Source organism: Liolophura sinensis, chromosome 4, assembly GCF_032854445.1.
Source record: "Liolophura sinensis isolate JHLJ2023 chromosome 4, CUHK_Ljap_v2, whole genome shotgun sequence".
Classification (NCBI taxonomy): Eukaryota; Metazoa; Mollusca; class Polyplacophora; order Chitonida; family Chitonidae; genus Liolophura; species Liolophura sinensis.
The window spans coordinates 10,303,996-10,325,499 of NC_088298.1; positions in this window are offsets into that span (position 1 = coordinate 10,303,996).

Consider the following 21,504-nt stretch of genomic DNA (forward strand, 5'->3'; position numbering starts at 1 on the left):
GTACTGTCCTTATGTTACGATTGCAAGTGTTAAGATTGCAAGTGTTGTAATCCAAGGACACCAAAGCTAAGTGACAAGTTACTGACTGACTTTTGTCAGACATTATCTGCAAGAAAATGGCAGAATCCAGGTTTACACTCACATCCTCAAAGCTGAAGCACTATGATCTTGACAAGACAGCTTAAGGCTAAGACTCAGCTGATTTTCCCCTGGGGTATTTTAGCTGTACAATTATACTTCAAAAATGCTAATAATATGTGATATTACAATTATTCAAATACATATTTGTTTACATACAGAGGGCCAATATTTCAGGAGCTGTGTTGCTTCCTATCGGCATTCATTAGTACCTGACAGGAAAAATAAATTTATTCCATAAGCCCATGGTAAATTAATACACCCTTTATTGCACGTTAATATGATATAAAACTAATATAATACAGAAGAGAAAGCCAAACTGAACAAACCTGAAGTGAAAGAGACTCACCAGACACACATGGCTGAATACAAGTACATTTTGATGGGCAAGTTGGAAAAGAAAAATATTACATGGAAGTAGTGAGAGACATGCTAAATGCCTTTATCACAAACATCAAGGATCTGAGGGAGATATGCAGTAAAAGTGGCACAATATTTTCATTCAATTTATTCTTCTTGATTTCTGTCTTGCAATTTCATTTCATAATACTGAATTTGAAGTTTGAGTTTTTTGATCTTAAGGTCCTGAATAATCTCGGCCTTGCTTGGGTTTGGAAGTGTTTCATGCTGAACCACTGGTGCGCCAGGTGAAGGTACCTCCACTAGAGCCTGTAGGTGGGTGATGTCCACTGCCTGACTGGCACTAGGACGAGCATCCAAGTATGTGATGGGCAAAGGTGCTGGTGGAAAGTATGGCATGTCAGTTGTGCTGAAATGTAGACATATACATTTTTCTATACAAAACATACATACTATATCAATAATACAGTTATACAACTATAACTGACCCCTTAAAGAAACTTAAGTTGGTGGGACTTTTAAACAACAGATACAACTCAAGTTGAATAAAACATAGTAATTATTTTGAGAAAACCAAAATTGGATTTAGTAACTTTTTAAACTTGCTTAACACAACATATATCTGAAGCACTGTGATAAATACCAAATTTACTCATTCATTTTAATCTATCATTGCACACTGCATTTTGAGAAAAATTACTTACTGAGATTCATTAAGTTGAATTAAGGTGGAATCTATGCCATCACCAACTCCCCCAAGACAAACATTGTTCTCCCCTAGAATGGACATTACCACCTCAGCTATAGCACTTAATGGCTTTAGTGATGGTCCTCCACCTGTAAAATAAAATAGTATATGCCCAAATAATAAGATCTTTCATTGTATTTGATCTCAAATCATTTTAGACTTACAGCTGATGATGCAATCAATGATTTTGACAATAGGTTTTGTTATAAATAAAGATTATGTTTCAAAGTAACAATTATGTACTACCAGTCAACTTGGAAAAAAAATTAATATGAAAAATCCTTTGAACTTTCAATTCAGTGAAAGTTGACATTGAGTTGTTTAGAAATAAAAAAAAATAATACAAGTAGGCCAGTGGGGCACAGATGGTCTCTGGTTCAGAGTTTAAAACCTGAACACATGAGAACATAAAAAGTGTGCAAGTCTTGGGGCAGGTTAAATGGTCTGTTTGCTAGGTGAATATAATGCATAAATCACTGTATATGTAATACACAGAAAGTGATTTGTTTTGATTTATTTTATTTATTTGATTGGTGTTTTACGCTCACTCAAGAATATTTCACTTATACGACCAACATTATGGTGGGAGGAAACCGGGCAGAGCCCGGGAGAAACCCAAGACCATCCACAGGTTTCTGCCGACCTTCCCACGTACGGCTGGAGAGGAAGCCAGCATGAGCTGGACTTGAACTCACGGCGACCGCATTGGTGAGAGGCGCCCAGGTCATAGCGCACTAATCAACTGAGCCACGGCAGCCCCATGATTTTTTTTTATGCCATACTTAACAACATCTTGGTTATTAGATTAATCCTCACATATTCTAAAATTTCATTTATGACATGAATCGAAATATAGGTCTATTTGAATGAGTCTTTGTCTGTGGTATTGCTTGGTATAAAAATGATATCTGGCTCATTGATAATTTTACATCTAGTCTCCACAGTTTGGAGAAGTACCTACATTTGCATTTTAATTTAACTAAATCAGTTTCCCTCGTACATAAATATTCTTAAGCTTAATAAATGAACTGCTTTCACTCACTTTACAAAAATCTATTCAATAAAGGCCAAGTTCATCATCCTAATTTAATGTGTCTTTCACTTTGATCATTTGCAATATTATTTTTTCCAGTGCACTACACTCCATATACCCTCAACTTCAAGTAAGAACTATGGATTTAATTATACTCTGTGCCATTTTTGTTTTAGTACAATGTTTAAATCTTAGTCAATGTTTAGCTGCATTTATGAGAGATAATCATTCCAATTAAATATTTTACATAAAATAATTTAAGTTTACATACCCATCGCACACTGCGCTTTCTTGTAGGCCGAGATTTCCGATTTGGTTTGGGAGAAAATATTGTACCACTTTTTCTCCACTTCTTCTTCTGACCGTTTGACGGCTGTGAACGAGGCATTCAACCTGTCCGTCACCAACTTCCATGTAGTTTTTTTTTCTTTTCTGAGGTCAATCCTGGACCCAGCTTGCCCCTCAGTATGTCCTTGTATTGTGCCATGTAATTGGCGAGGCTCAAACACTCGTCGTTTGACCAGTTCGGCTTTCTTTTCCTTTTTTTCTCCATGTCAGATTGTGTTTACATCGAAATGTCGTCTGCTGCTCACGTGACATTATGATGTACCAAAATTATCTTTATTATTAGAGACCTCTCTCGTTGCTACGGGACACGCGTTTGAGAAAAAACTTATCTTTTAAGTATTTTCTTCTCTAAGAATCGTGTTAAGAAATTTTATGAATGCATTCTTAAATATTTTCTTAGCTAAGAGTAACTTCTATACTTAAGTATAAATTCTTAGCTAAATCTTAAGAATCTTTATGAATACGGGCCCAGGTTCTTAATATGGTTCAGAGAGTTAAGGGCAAAAATAATAAAGCCAAAGTTCAGCATTTAAGAAGTGGTGACACCTTATTAACATCTCCGTCTGATATACCCAATAAACTAGCTGACACAATATCTGAGAAATCTTCTGCAGAGAATTACACTGCTGAGTTTCAGGTTATTAAAAAAAAAAAGGAGAAAATAAAATTGCCCTTTTCTTCTAATGATGTGGAAGATTATAATCAGCCGTTTTTGGTTGAGTGGTTTGGACGACTGGTAATTTCCCGTAATCATGGAGGGAGGCGTGTATTATCCCGGTGCCTAAACCGGGTAAGGATCATACCGATCCAAATAATTACCGTCCCATAGTCAACAAGCTTTTATCTAATATTCAGTGCGGTTTTCGTCAAGGTCTATCCACCTAAATATCACCTTGTTCGATTTGAAACTTTTATTCGAAATGGTTTCATTAATAACGAACATGTGGTGTTGATATTTTTCCACCTTGAAAAGGCCTACGACACCACATGGAAATATGGTTTTTTGGAAGACCTTTCACATATGGGAATTAAAGGATGTGTCATATAATGTGGTTACATCTATATGTGAAACGGACTATAGAGATGCATGATATAGACTGTATAGTTATGAGTGACTAGTAAAAGTTGTTTGCAGTTACAGACCGGTGTTCTTCGATAATTTACATGTGTACAACACATGATATGGTGTCAGAGTGGTCAGACTAGATAGACGAATGGCCAAGTTCGAACCTCCAGAACCATTTTCGTTCGACAGACCAACGGAATGGATAGAGTGGCGAGACAGGTTGTCGCTTCAGACACGCGACAAAACTCCACAAGGAAGATGGCGACGTTCAAGTTAGTTCGCTGATCTATGCAATGGGATCACAGTCCGAGGCAATCTTCAAATCGTTTGCTCTCAATGACAATGACAAGAAAGACTATAACAAAGTTCTGGAGAAATTTGATGAAGACTTTGTTCCCAAGCGAAATGTGATTTTCGAGCGCTGCAGGTTCAACAAATGTGTGCAGCAAGACGGTGAAAGTGTTGAAACTTTTGTGCGGAATTTGTACACGCTAAGCGAACACTGCGACTTTGGTGATGCCAGAAATCAATACATACGAGACCGACTTGTTATAGGATTATTAGACGGGCAAGTATCGGAACGATTACAAATGAAAACTGACTTAACATTAGATGGTGCAATTGAAACAGCTCGGCACTCAGAACTAGTTAAAAGTCAGCGAAATGAAATTCGGTCAACCTCAGCATCAGCCGATGCTATACGGGTCACGCAGTCCCGGGCAACGCCTATAGTCATTGCCAGAGGTAGAGGTAGCCAGTCAAACAGACAAAATACGCGTGGCGGTGCCAGGCCTAGACAGAGACAATCGCAGCAGAAAAATCCAGTCGGTAATCGTTGTACCTGTTGTAATTTATTACATGCACGTAATAAATGTCCTGCTAAGAATGCGGAGTGTAACAGATGCCACCATATTGGACATTATGAACGATGCTGTCTAACTAAAAACGTTGACATTGTTACTCATCAGACAAGCCAGCTACATCTTGACAATGGTTATAATTTCCTTGGAGCTGTTAATTGTGTCGACTCACAGGAACCAGCATGGACTGTCAATCTTAGAATTCTCAATAAATCGATTAAATTCAAGATTGATTCTGGAGCAGATGTGACAATTATGTGTGAAACCACATACAATTCACTGCAGCCTAGACCAGCTCTCAAACCAGCCAGTGCTATGTTAAGCAGTCCCGGCGGAAATCTGACAGTTCGGGGAGAGTTCGAAACCGACATTAGGCTGAACGACGAGAAATTTACAGTGAACATTTTTGTTGTTTCTGGACCTACACATAACTTGTTGAGCCGTGGAGCAGCAGTTGCCATGGGATTAATCCAACGATTGGATGAGATCAACGACAGTGTATTCGGTGATATTGGACTTATGAGGTGCGATCCGGTGAAAATAAAGCTGAAAGAAAACGTCACACCATACGCAATTCATACTGCGCGACGAATACCGATTCCGTTACTACCAAAAGTAGAAGCGGAGTTGAAACGTATGGAACAGTCAGGTGTCATCATAAAGGTTACCGAACCTACAGACTGGTATGCGCCTATGGTTCCAGTGGTAAAGCCGAATGGCAAAGTGCGCATTTGTGTCGATCTGCGACAGCTCAATAAAGCGATTAAACGCGAGCGATATACGTTACCGACAATTGACGACGTTCTACACAAGATGGCAAACGTGAAGTACTTTTCGCGACTTGACGCGAGTTCCGGTTTCTATCAAATTCCTCTTGACGATGAAAGCTCAAAACTAACATGCTTCATGACGCATCTCGGACGATATGCTTTCCGTAGACTCCCGTTTGGAATTTCGAGTGCGCCAGAAATTTTCACGCGCATCGTTACAGAATTATTAGGTGACCTCGAGGGTACCGCAGTCATGGACGACATATTCGTGGGCGGAGATACTCGCGAATCCCATGACAGAAATTTAAATCGTGTTTTCGATAGAGTGCGCGAAGCACAGATGACGTTAACTAAGGAGAAATTTGTGCACTGTCAGACAGAAATGGACATATTAAGCCATAGACTGGGTGCTGAAGGAATCAGTCCTCACCCCGACAAGGTCAAGGCGATCGTGGACTTAAAGCCGCCTAATGACATTGTAGAATTAAGACGCTTTCTCGGTATGGTAAATTACCTTGGACAATATGTACCAAACTTATCGGACATGCTACAACCACTGAATGAATTGCTGAAATCAGATAAGGTTTGGATATGGGGACAACCACAGGACAAAGCTTTTCGTGCTGTTAAGCATGCTCTGTCATTGTCACCTGTATTAGCAATCTACGACGTTACCTTGCCAACGATAGTAAGCGCAGACGCGTCGCGATACGGACTTGGTGGTGTTATTCTGCAGCAACATGGTCAGCTGTGGAAACCGGTAGCTTACGCATCTAGAACTCTTACCGAAACTGAAAAGCGCTACGGACAAATTGAAAAAGAGTGCCTAGCTTCAGTTTGGTGCTGCGAGAAATTTTCGCGATATCTAGTTGGATTAGAATCATTTCGACTCGTGACGGATCATAAGCCGCTTGTTCCTCTCATGAACAGTAAAGACATAGATCAAGTGCCGATTCGATGTCAGAGACTGTTAATGCGACTAATGAGATTCAATCCTATTGCGGAACATGCACCAGGTAAAACAATGGTGGTAACCGATACGCTTTCGCGAAGCCCATTGTTAACGACAGAAGACACATCGCTAGAAGAAGACGTCATCGCGCATGTAAACGCGGTACGTGCGCATTGGCCAGCATCAGACGCGAAATTAGACAGTTTGCGACAAGCAACCAACGCAGATGAACAACTTTTGACAGTTATTCGCTTTGTTCAAAATGGATGGCCTGAACTCGCGAGAGATGTACCTGAAAGTATCCGAGATTACTTTTCTGTACGTGAGAGACTGAGCACAGTCAATGGACTTTTGACTTGTGGTATACGTATTGTGGTTCCAGCGAGTTCTCGAGACGAGATCTTGGACCGAATACATGACGGACATTTAGGCATGAGTAAGTGCATACAACGGGCCAACCAATCAGTATGGTGGCCAGGATTAACAAAGCAGATCCAGACTAAAGTTGCCCAGTGTTCCTACTGCCAGATAAACAGACCTAGTTTACGCAAGGAACCGCTAAAATCAACGCCGTTACCTTCGCGTCCTTGGCAACAGTTAGCCGCAGATATACTGGAATTCAAAAGTAAACATTACTTACTTGTAATCGACTACTTTTCGCGATACTTTGAGTTAAAACACGTCCCGCGATTAACCAGTAATGTTACTATTCTCAAGATGAAAGAGATTTTCGCGCGGTTCGGAACGCCCGAACAACTTATTACTGACAATGGTACCAACTTTGTCTCGCGAGAATTTAGAGAATTCCAAACCGCGTATTGCTTTCAGCATACGACAGTGAGCCCTTATCATCATCAGGCAAATGGTGAAGTTGAGAGAGCCGTCGCGACCGCGAAGAAAATATTAGGACAGAAAGATCACTTTCTTGGCCTAATGACTTACCGTTCTACGCCGACGCAGCCTACAGGATGTAGTCCGGCGGAACTTTTAATGGGAAGACCATTAAAAACAACCCTCCCCATTCTCACCGAAAACTTAACTCCAAGGTGGCCGAACTTTGAGAGGGTGAGAGAGAATGATGATAGAGCCAAATCGTTGAATGAACGCTACTTCAACGATCGTCATGGTGTACGAGAACTTCCTGAACTGAAACCAGGCGACACGGTTCGTGTAAAACTAGACAATGAGAAGGGTTGGGTGACAACGGGAATTGTCACAGATAAGCTCCCAACACCGCGATCTTATAATATCGAAACGAGCAGAGGCAAATACCGTCGTAACCGTAAGCATTTAAAGCCAGCTCCAGGTATTACTTACGAGACGACCTCCAAAACGTTACAGATTTGATTGACATTCGTTTCTAGAAGTTCTGAATAAGTTTACAGTTTAGCAGTAGTTAGCAATGTTGCTGTAGTGTAGTCAAAGGACAATACATTTAAAAGTTAATAGGCAACACTGAATTTAGATTTCTTCCATGCAGTTTGCTAGTTTAAGACTGAAATTATATACTCAAAGACTTTAGTTAACTTCAGTTAATAGATTTTAGTAGTTGACAAACGTTTGATGGACTTAAGAGGGGAGATGTCATATAATGTGGCTACATCTATATGTGAAACGGACTATAGAGATGCATGATATAGACTGTATAGTTATGAGTGACTAGTAAAAGTTGTTTGCAGTTACAGACCGGTGTTCTTCGATAATTTACATGTGTACAACACATGATAGGATGTTTACCTTTATTTATATCTCACTTTTTATCTCATCGTAGTTTAAAGTACGGGTTGGGTCCACTCAACAAAGGCTCTCGATATAATTAAGCTCGTGTCTAGCACCGATTGGGGTGCTGACCAATCCATTTTACTTAATTTACATCGTTCTCTGTTGAGGACAAAACTGAACTGTGGATCCATCATTTATGATTCCGCTACGACATCATATCTCAAAATTTTTGATCCTGTCCATCACCAGTCTGAGGCTCAGTCTTGGTGCTCTTAGATTTATTTATATATTTATTTATTTGATTGGTGTTTTACGCCGTACTCAAAAATATTTCACTTACACGGCGGCGGCCAGCAATATGGTGGGTGGAAACCGGGCAGAGCCCGGGGGAAACCCACCACCATCCGCAGGTAGCTAGCAAACCTTCTCACTTTCGGCCGGAAAGGAAGCCAGCATGAAGCTGGACTTGAACTCACAGCGACCGCATTGCTGAATGCTTTTAGAACCTCCCCAGCAGAGAGATTATACGTAGAGACTAGCGAGCCTTCTTTACATCACAGGCGTATAAAACTGAGCGCTCAACATGCTACAAAGCTTAAAGCTCATCCAACAAACCCTGCCTACAATTGTGTTTTCAATCCATTAGATGTAGACAAATATACTATACGTCCTAACAAGATCCTTCGTTCGGTGTTCGTGTTAGGGACCATATTGTGGAAGTTAACAGTAAACTTGGGGACATAGCCCCAGTTTCTTTTCCGGAGTTCCTTCCGTGGCTTCGCCCACCATCTCAATTGATATTCGATCTACGTAAATATAATAAATCAAATAGAAATCCTCTTATAATTCAGCAAGGTTTTGCTGAAATTAAAGCTAAATATTCGAATTACAAATTTATATATGCTGATGTGTCAAAAGATGGGGACAGAGTTGCAGCTGTAGCTGTCTTAGAGCAGCAACTTGCTTCTCTTCGCCTTCCATCCTCTTCGTCAATCTTTTCTGCAGTGGGGAGGGCTATATTTCTAGCCTTATCATATGTTTCTTCTGGGCATGCCCAGAGGGCAGTGATATGCAGCGACTTGCTTTCTTGCATTTTGGCAATTAGGAATAATAAATTTAAAAATCCGTTGATTCTCGAAATATTACCTATACATAGAAAGCAAATTAAAAGAGGTAAAGCTATATTCTGCTGGATACTAAGTCACACTGGTATCCATGGAAACACAGTCGTAGACAGGGAGGCTAAAGCTGCCCTTACTAAACCTTTGTCAACAATTAAAATACCATACAATGATTTTAAGTCTAATATTCTTAAATATATTCGTCGCCTTTGGCAGGGTGAATGGGATCGGCCGATTTACAATAAACTGCATGCCATTCATCCTGTCATTGGGTATAATAATTATACTAGCGAAAAGTCTCGTAGAGACCAAGTAGTTTTAATGAGGTGTCGTACTGGGCATTCTCATCTGACACACAGTTTCATCTTAGATGGGAGCAGTGCTGCCGAGTGTGTTGGATGTGATGCTTAATATGGCATTAAACATATCTTAGTTGACTGTGTGTGGGCTTTGCCCATGTTCGGGAGAGATTCCATAGTCAACTGTATATATGATTTATCTGACAGCATCGTTGGCGATGTTGTTACAAATTATTTGAAGGCTATTGGTCTATATCATAAAACATAATTTTAATTGTCATAAATATTTGCAGATATAAAGTTATATACATATAGATTTCTAGATGTACAGTTTTTAAGATGTGTTGGTTTCCGAGTTTTAACTGTTTTGGGATTTTCTTACGTGATTTTAAACATGTCCGAAGTTTTTGTTTAATTTTTGATGTTCTCACTATCGTGTCGAAAACCTTAACCGTCTCATGTTTTCACCTTGTTCCCGCCACGACATGTCTGAAATATTGCCGATTTGGCGTTAAGCCATAATCATTCATTCATTCATTCATTCATCCTTAACTTTTCTTATCTCCGAGTGTACTTCATTTCATATGACATCAGACAAAAGAGAGCAAATGAGGAGGAGAATCACAAAAGCAACAAGTTTCATGTTCTAAGCACTTCTAATTGGTGCATTTCTTGTGGTCTACTGTATAATTCTGTATCACACAGTATGTTTGATTTTGACTATAGTACACTTCAGTGATATACTGTATGTAACAATAAACTATTAGACACCCAGGTTAGCATCTAAAATAGAAAACTGTAAGAGTGAGATGGTGTTAAAGCTTACATAAATCAATGAGGAAGCCCATAAATAAAAGAATTTGACTATCCAGTGTATATCTAAACTTTGCGTATTATCTCACTGAATTGTCCTCTCATGCTTTCCATGCAAAATTATTTGATTAAGAACCATCCTGGTGTCTAATTTGTCATCAAAATTAAAGAATGATAAAGAAAAAAATCAGGAACAAAATTAAATCACAGCTAAGAAATTGAAGTTACAAGTCATGTCTGTACCCCGGTCAAATGCTAGACATTAATCTCTGTCATATCCCTTTAATAGTCTAGCATTAACAGAAATCCCAATATATGATATATAATATATATCATACACCTACGCAAAATGGCGGAATGTGCAGACGTACCGATGTAATCTCCTGCAACTGGTAGAGAGGGCGAGGTATTTTGCAGTGTTGGTACCATGAAATGATGCTATGATCTATGAGAATGTAAACTGATATCGACGGAAGGAACTACATGAGAGCCTATCGTGAAGAAATAAATAACTGGACTGAAGACCGTCGAGGTGACTTGGGGGTGGGGGGGAAACGTGTTCTAGTGTGTACTGCTCAATATCCTCGTCAAGAGATTTCACGGACTTCCTTTGTCTTTGGGAGCTGGTGTTAAACGTTGTTTTGGAAATGGATCTTGCGATTATCGACTTGGAACGCCTTTTTTGGACTACGAATAGTATGTGAATGTCGGACATGACGCTTATATTTGTAACATTGGCAGAGTGTGCACTAGCTTCACTCAAAATGGCGACCCTTGAAGTGTTCACGGACAAAGTAATCAGTCAGTCTACCCAAGGCACTACATTTGGCAAGCGCAGGAAGTAAATCTCTGCAAACCCCAAAACAAAAGAAAGTAAATTCTCGCGGGGATATTCCGTCACATGTCACCCAGTCAGCCAGTTAATTTGATTCTGTGCCTACCAGTCCGTCAAACTGGAAAGCCTTGTTGACAAACGTATCCAACAACGCCTCGAGATCTTATGGAAATTATGAGTGAAAACCGACGCCAAAATTACACCGATGGGAAATGACGATGGAAAAGCTGTGCGAGAAAGATAAATTGATCGAAAAATATCATGAAGTTGGAAAGTTAACCATGAAAGTTCAAAACCTAAATTCAGATCTACGTAAAAGAAGGACTGATCTGAACGAACTCAAAGTATGTGAGATATCCCTCGACAAAGCGGAGCAGTACAACAGGCGCGACTGTTTGCAAATTAATGGTCTTGCATTGCTTACTAATGAGTGCGGAAGATGCAGTGTGTAGAATTGCCCAAATGTAAACATTTCGAAAAATGACATATCAAGGTCATACTTTATTGGCAGACAGAGGAATCAAATCATTGTCAAATTTGCCACGTATCGTAAGAGAACTTAACTGCTGTCTGCACGAAAAGTGTTTCGAAATACCCCTGCTCTTTCATCTATTTTTTTGAGTGAAGATCTGACAAAGCGTCGTTTTGCCCCGTATAAATCCCTGTTTAGCTTGAAAAAGCAAGGCAATCTGCATGGTGTGTGGTCATACGACGGAAATATCTTTTTTCCGTATGTTTGAAACAGGTGCTTAGCGAATGTGAACTCCCTGTCATACGTAATGCCTAAATAGACACTTTACTACAGGCGACTATACATGTGTATGTTTAGTCTGCTCAGATATGGTAGACTACATGCACGTATAGCTCTATTTTAAAGTTTCGCTGACATTCCATGATGTAGGCGAGTGAACAGTAACCATGATTTGCCGTGGTTCGATCGGGTTTAAGTGCTGTGTAATAATCGCTGAGCTACATGAATTTCGTGACTGCTACTCTGTCCTGTGTCAGCGCATGCATCCAAAGGTGTAATCTTTGTAAACCAGTAAAACGTGTTATGGGTGGGTACTGCTCAATATTCTCGTGAAGAAATTGCACGGACTTCCCCGTTGTGTTATTATATTATATAATCATACCCAATTTGACCAATGAACTTTAAAATAGATCATTCTGTTGGTAGAAAGCTCCGGCGTCATGCAGGTATCTTAATGTGTCTTCATGTCAGGATCTTCTAAACCGAATGTAAATACCACACCTGTCAGATTTATCAATGTCTTTTATCAACGTTGGACGAGATGAGTTTCTTCTCTCTAGGCTCTCTCTGCAGGAATTGGTGGTCAAATTTAATCTGTGGGTTTATTTGTGTTTAATTTTAGATCATCATAGTAAATTAACCCTCCCTTTCCTTATAGCGTACTTCAGGTATTTACCGACCTCATGCTGTGTATAGTATTATGTTTTTATTTTGTGTTACTTTGTTCTGTAAGGATACAATCAGTTAGATCATTTCGGTTAATTTCGTCAAGAAATAATCGTATTTCGGACCAACAGTTACTGGGTAGTTAGTATAGTTACCCAGGAACTGGGTATTTACGTGAAGGTTTTAGTGCATGTGCTTGCAATCAGTATCTCTATGTTTATTGCCGGTACATCATGGATAGCATAAGTTAGTACAGAGTGGCAATTGAGACATGGCATAATTATGTGTTATAAAGTGAGTCTAAATCTTCGAAAATTATTTACATTATTGGAAGACTTGCGGATTATATTCCTGGGAATAGAAATTTTTCGCATCTCAACCGGCCCCTCACCACGCAGTTCCTGTCTTACTACCTTTTACGTATGTTACAGAACCACGTCTCAGTTGTATACAGATCTGTGAAAGTGAGATTAAACATTTCCTTGAGACTCTAAATACACGGAAAACCTCAGGTACTGATGGTATAAACAACTCACAATTCACATCCGAGATTGTATTTAGATGGCGTAGATGCGAAGAGCGTTCCGTCCCATAAACATCTAGGAAATATTCTGCAACAATGGTAAATGGAATGAGCATGTAAGAGCTATCGTTGGTTAAAGTAATATGAAATTGTGTATGATTAATCGGGCAAGGCGCACACTTACCAGAGAGTGTATGATCACACTGTACTTTGGCTTGACAAGGTCTTCTATTGAATATGGAGATTTTCTATTTGACAACTCCAGCGTTTTAATATTCAACTCATTGGAAAATGTCTAACGCCGAGCAGCATTGTTATGTACAGGAGGCGTACGTCGAACTTCATATAAGTCTCTTATAAATGAACTAAAATGGGAACTCTTATACAGTCGGCTTAGATCCAAGCGCATTCTGTTTTGTTTTGTTTTTTTTTTTACTATTATTTTTCTCTTAAAATCATCAATGGGCTCTACTTCTCCATACCTAAAAGCCTATGCCACTCATAGAAAGCACATGCTGAAAAGCATCTTTAGAAATATATCTCCTGGAGTTCACCCTTCTGCATTTTTGACTAGTTGTTCTAAACACATTTGTACTATACTCTTATTTGGTTCACCTGAACAAAGCGTGAATAATCAATTGACCTTAACATCTGTCCATAATTTTATAATCATATCCAATAGATTCACCATCCAATCATCAATAAACAAATAAAGAATTACAATTATAACATTCACGATTGAATCGCAGGCAGCAGAGAGACATTTCCTTGGCACAAAAGTCCATGCAGTAAGAAGGAATCCTAATTGCCTAATAGAATGTGAATCTCCACACAGCAAAGTGTTGAAGATACACTTTTGGTTTATACTTTTCAAAAGCGTCTGCAATTTCTAGCTTCAGCAGTTTCGCCACAGTATCTGGCTCCGATGATTCGGCCAGTGCCAGTGTCACTGTTACCACCAGTAAAAGTACAACTACTAATACATCTGTTCCATACCATAGCCAATCCGGTAAAGGAACGAATACCACGACCAAGACATGGCAAGACATCGCCGATTATGTTGCTATACACGCGGAAACGGCTGAAAATGCGAGAAATTTCACGATAAACTTATCACGTTTTCGTGACAATAGGGGCATATTGTGCTATATACAAAGTGGCGTCCCTTGGATCGGAAAAAGTAAAGGTTTCGACCAAAAAGCACACAATTTACTTAAGGATGACAAATGAACTATAAATTTAGGAAACCATGAACAATCAAAATGTCACAAGGCCAACGTCAAGGTGCTTCAAGTAGTGAAACAATGGAAAATAAAGGGAAAAGGCGTCATCATTACACAGGTACCTTTTTTTTTATTTATTTCATTGGTGTTTTACGCTGTATTCAAGAGTAACAGGTACCTAAAGTGACTACATGTAGTGCATGTACTTACAAACTTGCAATGAGTGAGATTTTAGAGGACTGTTTTAGCAATAACTGTCAAAATATTAATTCATATCTGATTTCTTTCAGAGAAATCTTAAGATTCCAGCTACACCCTAGACAGCCCTTATTAAAAGAAAACACAGGGAGGAATTTTGGAGGCCGGCTTTTGTTCACTCATTGTTGAGATAACAGTAAAAGCCGGCTAACTGTCTGGTCTATTATATTTATCAAACGAGTCCGACAAGGCCTTCAAATTCCTCTTTTTGTCGGTACTTTAAGTCGGCCGAGGGGAAGACTTGATCGACATATATATATATATATAGTAAATATTCACCCTATATGTTCCGCAGCCACCACAGAGTGCCAGCAAGCGCGATGCCTGAACCTGGGGATAACATTTATTCTCGAGAGAGCGGTGTTATGGAGGAAATTGGGACCACGCAGATGAAAGACAGGGCCCATCCGACCTCCCGTGTCTCCCTCTCTCGCCAAGTAAGAGCCAAAGTGGCATGTTCGACGTGAGGATCTCGTAAGACCAACACGCTGTCAGGATCCCGTCATCGGAGATTACGGGTCGCAAACCCACGGCAAACAGGTCGCTTCCCGGTTGCCTCTCACACGACCGAGAAGATGTGAACCTATCGTATTCACCGGGCCCACACGGGAGAGCTCTAGGTTAGTTGCCATTTACAAGTTTACCTAGGATCATGTTTTAACCGCAAATTGTTGGACTCAATCAGATCGTATCTTACAAACCTGGCTATTTCGTCCAATCACAGTAGTTCTTTCAGAGGCTCAAATAACTTTAGCCAAATGGCACGTGTTGATACAACCACAGATGTAAATTCTCTTATTTTTAATATTTCTTCAGTAATCATTTATGCACATTATAATTAATCCAATCAGTGAATTACGCTGGCCATTCTGTGCCAATTCAGTTCAGCAGTGCACAATGTAGGCTAGTTACAACAGCGCATACTGTCAAAGTTGTTGTGCTCTTTAATTTCGCATTGTCAGTGAATCACATGCACTCATCTTCCGTATTTAAAAAATCCAACTAAGCAGTTGCAAACGTAAGGTTTGTGGTAGCTATATGGGGCTATGTTTATGTAGAAATACGTGTAAGCATTTACTTACCCCGCACTCAGTGTGTCTCAGGGTGCTTTCCTCAACATACTGGTGTTGTCTGCAGTAGGCCTAGTGAATGACGTGGTTTCTTGTAATGCCTCTCCATTTCTGCGGCCGATGTCTATCAGTTAAGTGATATGTTACGTCTTGGAAGCATGCGCTGCTCCATAACTTCTACGTGTACATCACCTACTGGCATCATCTGCCATTCATGCACCATGTTTTAAATTTCAATATAACCACTCGGCAATACTTGTTTACATGCATGTTACATTTCTATTTATGCAACCCATCAAACCTACAGCCATTGCATATGTCAGATACCCTTTTTCAATACCATTAGCAGACAAGGAGGCGAAAGCTGCCCTCAATAAACCCATATCTAAGACTAAAATCCCTTATACTGACATGAAGTCCAACATTCTTAAATATATTCGTCGCCTTTGGTAGGATGAATGGGACTTGCAGATCCACAATAAACTGCATGCTATTTACCCAGTCACTGGCTACAATACCTATACGTAGCGAATGTCTCGTTGAGACCAAGTCGTATAAGTAACAAGGTGTCGTATTGGGCGTTCTCGTCTAACACATAATTTCATCCTAGATGGGAGCAGTGCTTTCAATTGTGTTTGATGTGATGCCCAATACGGCATTAAACATATCTTGGTTGACTGTGTGAACTATTCCCATGTTCGGCAAAGATTCTACAGTCAACTCTTTGTAAGATTTAATTGACAACATCGCTGGCGATGTTTTCACAAATTATTTGAAGGCCATTGGCCTTTATCATAAGATATAATTATTAGTATATAAAAATTTTATCTAAATACATTTCTTGATATACCCTTTTTTAAAAAATGCGGGTTTTCGAGTTTTAACTGTTTTGGTTATTCTTTTTTGTTTTTAAAAGCGTCCAAGCATTTATGTTTCATTTTTGATGTTGTGACGACCACATCGGAAACCTCGACCGCCTCATGTTTTCACCTTGCTCTCGCCACGATATGGCTGAAATATTGCCGACGTGGCGTTAAATCATTATCACTCATTCATCCATTCAATACCATTAAATCAAGATTGGCCTCCGTGGCCAGGTACGCCAGGTATAGTTAGCACAACAACCAGATGTCCAACGCCATCCAGCACAACAAGCAGATGTACAAAACCAGCCAGCACAACCAGGTGTGCAACACCAACCGTTACAACGAGATGTACACCAACCAGCTCAACAGCCAGATGTACAACGCCAGCCAGCTCAACAACCAGATGTACAACGCCAGCCAGTATAACAACCACGTGTGCAACACCAACCGCTACAACCAGATGTACGACACCAGCCAGCTCAACAACCATATGTGCATCACCAGTCAGTACATTTTTTATAGTGACCCGCTTGCTTACAGACTTGTTCTTATTCATTCTCAGCCTTGAGAATCCTCAACCGCCTCATGTTTTCACCTTGCTCTCGCCACGATATGGCTGAAATATTGCCGATGTGGCGTTAAACCATTATCATTCATTCATCCATTCAATACCATTAAATCAAGATTAGCTGAGATACTTGTTTAGCTGTTATTTGACATGGAACTCACTTACGGACTACGAATTTGAACTTTGATATGGAATTCATGCCTGGAATATTCATTGTCTGCCCGGCATCATTAAAAACTGATGACCGCTTCTCTCTTGTGTGTTACCGGCTTTATTCCTTATTTGTATAATTTCTTACATACCTTTGTCTTCGGGAGTTAGTGTTAAACGTTGTTGTGGAAATGGATCTTGCGATTATCGACTTGGAACGCCCTTTACGGACTACGAATGGTATAGGAATGTCGGACTTGACGCTTATATTGCTATTACCAACACTCTCGACATGTCTGTCAGGAGGTCTTCCAGGAAAAAAACGTGATGAAGATCAACTTCATGAATCTCTTTGTGCTGGAAGAGACCAGTCAGGGTTCTATGTCTCCTACATAACTGAATTTATAGGAAAATAACAAATACACAATATTTTGTTTCATCGTAATTATATCCAGTATAATCATGCATTCAACAACGCAAAATGTATAGAACCTCCTGCATGGATCTTGTATAGATTGAATTAATACCTGAAGGGTACTGAAGATTATTTTTTGTCTAATTTCATGTATTTTAGTTATATTTTATCATTGCTGAGTGACTGAATGCATCTCATGTACGTGGCAAGATTTCTCATACAGGGTTTTCCAAGACATTAAGTGAGACCCCCCCCCCCCCCCTATAGGTGATCTACAAACAGGAGTGCACAGTTTAAAGCTATTCAAAACTGTTTGCATATATGCTTTACATTTTTGTTGCCCTAACATGAACAAACATACCTTAGTCTATGGAAAGAGTCAGCGGTAAAAAAAATATGATTTAAAAAAAAAAACTTTTTCTTTCCCGGGTAAAGGTGTTTTCACACAAAGGCAGTTTACAAAGGGGTCATTTTTTCTTCAGTACAAGGGGGACTTATTTGATCACAAAGATGCGCTGAAAGGAGAAGCTGGGAATCGTGGGAGTTTCATGTTCTTTTTCAAAACTCACAACAAAAGAATGTGGTGAGTTATTTTATAATCATCTAACAAGTAGTTAGGAAATTGATCAGTTATAGCAAGTGGTTAAGCTTGAGGTCTTTTCAAACATTGTTGATATTGCTTTATGACTGATCGTGCATCAGTTCAGCCAAAAAAGCTTCAATATCCCATAAGGGTAGGCAGGAATTTCAAGTCTCCAGATTCACACAAGTTCTCTGGCTTTGCATAAATGAAGTCATTGTGACATGTCATGGTAACATTAAAATTGATGGTAAAGCTAAATTTTTGGGAATAATATTTGATAATAAATTATCTTTTATTCCCCATAAAAAAATGCTTAAAGCTAAATGTACAGAGGCTCTCGATACAATCAAGGTCATGTCTACCACCGATTGGGGTGCTGACCGATCTATTTTATTACATCTATATCGTTCTCTGGCGAGATCTAAATTGAAGTATGGATCCATCATTTACGGTTCCGCTAGGAAATCCTATCTTAAAATGTTTGATCCTGTCCATCACCAAGGTCTGAGGCTCAGCCTTGGTGCAATTTGAACCTTACCAGTAGAAAGTTCATGACCCTTCTTTACATCACAGACGTATAAAACTGAGCCTTCAATATACTACAAACCTTAAAGCACATCCAACAAACCCTGCCTACGGGTGTGTTTTTGATCCATTTGTTTTTGTAGACAAATATACTTAATGTCCAAACAAGATCCGCCATATTGTGGAAGCCGGCATCAAGCCTGAGGCTCCGGTATCTTTTCCGGACTGTCCTTCATAGCTTCTTCCACATCCTAAATTGATATTTGATCTACGTCGACGTAATAAATTAGGTACAAACCCTCTGATAATTCAGCAAGGTTTTGCGGAAATCAAAGCTAATTATCCGGATTTACACATTTATATATACCCATGGGTCAAAGGATGGGGACAGGGTTGCAGCTGCAGCTATCTTAGAACAGCGGGTCACATCCCTTCATCTTCCATCCTCATCTTCAACCTTTTCTGCAGAGGCCAGGGCTATACTCCTGGTGTTATCATATGTTTTCCTCTGAGAATGCCCAGAGGGCTGTGATATGCAGTGACTCGCTTGCTTGCCTTTTGGCAATTGAGAGTAAAGAGAAAAAACCGTTGGTCCTTGATTCTACTGAATGTGGCTTCGTCAAGGTAAGTTGAAATCGCCTCTATAAACTCGTCAACCGATTGACAGCTAAGATAAGAGGCATTTTTTGCTGCATTGGTAATATGTCACTCAGATCCGAGACGCAAATTTCCTCAGCAGCAAACTTCTAAGAGTTTTTTTTTATTCTACGTTTCTAAGAGCCCAGATTTTAGTGGACATGAAATGAACTACTTCCATAAGTTTCATGATTATGTTTCTGTTCTTTGCAACCAGGTCGGTATTCATCTGTACTGTTCCCCTTATTATTTGAGAAAGAATGTTTCCCTTTTTGGAGCACTGTCCAACAATATTCATAAACTTTAAAGCAAGTTTGTGTCTTTCAGATGTGGCGTGATTGGACAGCATTCTACCAGGATGATCGCCAAGTATGCATGGGCCCACTGCCCATTTCCCATCAACATGCCTCGCATGATTTGCAATGATAACCATCTGATCGGTTATTATAATAGAACCCAAGTGAACTTAGTTTTCCACACTGTTCGTGAAAATCTGCGTCCATCCATCTTCAAACGGTCACAGCTGCAGCAACGCCCAAGTATAGTCTTATCTTAAAAAATAAAGAGTGCATGTGTACATGTATCATGTGCCATAAAATTTTAAAACAGAGTTTAAATTGACTTTCTTGCAGGCATCAAATATTTATATTATTTACTCAAAATTAAAGTTGGCTAGAATTTAAAAAGCTATGTGTACATTATTTTGAATGATATACCAATTCTAACTCGCATTAACTTTTTATTTATTTATTTGATTGGTGTTTTACGCCGTACTCAAGAATATTTCACTTATACGACGGCGGACAGCATTATGGTGGGTGGAAACCGGGCAGAGCCCGGGGGAAACCCACGACCATCCGCAGCGTTAACTTTTTAATAAAATTATTATTAATTATCCAGTATCCTGGATATCATTGGCCCCTGCGTTGGCGTTAGACTCTCCATCCCCTACCATGCTCTTATCAGCCTCGTTATCCTCGGCCCTGCTGTCATCTGCGATCCTGACAGCAGCATGTGCATTACTATTGTCTGTAGCTGCATAGAATAAAATTTTCAACATGTTAGGGTTCATAAAATTCCTTTTTTTAAAATTATATAAATATATCGACTTCCTGTTCAGATTCTAATGTGGAGTATAAATCAGTACTTCCTGAAATTTAAAAATAAAAACTGTAAATTAGACTAAGACCCACTTTGTGTGTCCATGTAAAAATGTTTTAATTCAAAATGGCAAATTAAGAATCAAGGCAATTTATTGTTGAAAAAAATATATTTACAGTATTGAAGTTTGCCCAGTACTTTAATACTGATGTACATGTATGATTTATCACTAGATTATACATTTAAGAATGCAATGGCTATATCTGGAAGACAGACCTGGCTGTTCAGTCAGTGTTACTACCTCGGCACCGAGGTTAAATTTTTATGGGGGAGGTAGGAAAAAAACCGGAAAATTGTCAATCAAAAGTGTTCAAGATTTTTTTGATTTTCATGTACAAGCGGAAAATTCATGTTATTTACCACACGTCAATAAATCAGAATTTTTAACTCATAATCGGACGTGAAAACGACCAAAAACTACTTTATCCCATTTACTTCCATGTTTCCGGTACGTCTTAGTGAGTCCGTGTATACCACAAAAAGTAAAATAGGAACAAAACCGTTCTGAAAAATTACCAAAATCAGGAGGTAATTTGGGAATTTAGAACAAGCAATAGTTTAATTACCCTCCTTTGTAACGAGTTCACCAACCTGGCTCCGAATCCGACGCGGCCGTCTGCGTTTTCCTCTTTTTCGGGAGAGTAAGAAATCAAATCGGCAGTACGTTTCTCACAGTGGACATAGCTAGAACGCCGTATTTTGTGCGATCGGCCGGTTGTTTTCGGTCTACGACGAGGCGTTTTCGCCTCACTCAAAACGAGACTACACCTTGTTCCTAAGCACCTCCAGAATCACGAGCTTCCCTACTCACGTACAATGTATTATAAACACACGAACAACATGACGCAAGTGAACAAAGACTGGGAATAAGGTAAAAGGTTGCGCAGTAGTCGAAGGCGCAAATATACAACAGAGGCCACGCAAACTGTCGAAAAGAAAAACGGCTCTTTAAATTTTCTCGTATTTGCAAAATTTAGATTTGAATTTGGGCTCTTTGGTTAAGTTTATTAGGGCGTTAGGGATTATGTCTTAATTTGGGCGCCA